Raw genomic sequence first — 348 nt, 5'->3', positions numbered from 1 at the left:
CATCCCCTCAAGTGAAAGCCCTTTAGGCTTGAAACTTGCACAGACCCACATTATTTTATGCTTAATTTTTAGAGAATAATATAAATCATATCTTGGAACCTCACCTAAAATTTTAAGATATTAGATTGAGATGGTTCTTTGACATGGTATCAAAGCCTTGATGACCAAGCAATCACGAGTTCGAATCTTACCATCTCTATTTATTTGATAAAAAATTAAGGTCCCAGAATATGATTTATATTATTCTCTAACACACCTTCACAAATAAAAGCTTTTGGGGCTTGAAACTTGATTAGTACTTAAAAGTGCATTTTTATCATGGTTTTATATCATCATTTTGCACTTGAA

General features: G+C 31.6%; 1 long non-coding RNA gene across 1 annotated transcript in view; it reads left to right on the top strand.

Moving 5' to 3' along the window:
• LOC105124826 (uncharacterized) overlaps positions 1-348 on the top strand; it is a 1,710-nt gene continuing 1,362 nt past the window's right edge. The window contains exon 1 of the long non-coding RNA XR_842121.1: positions 1-49. This is a non-coding gene — a long non-coding RNA (uncharacterized LOC105124826). The remainder of the gene's footprint in view (positions 50-348) is intronic.

Source organism: Populus euphratica, unplaced genomic scaffold, assembly GCF_000495115.2.
Source record: "Populus euphratica unplaced genomic scaffold, PopEup_1.0 scaffold32.1, whole genome shotgun sequence".
NCBI lineage: Eukaryota > Viridiplantae > Streptophyta > Magnoliopsida > Malpighiales > Salicaceae > Populus > Populus euphratica.
This window is presented reverse-complemented; position numbering and strand designations above follow the sequence as displayed.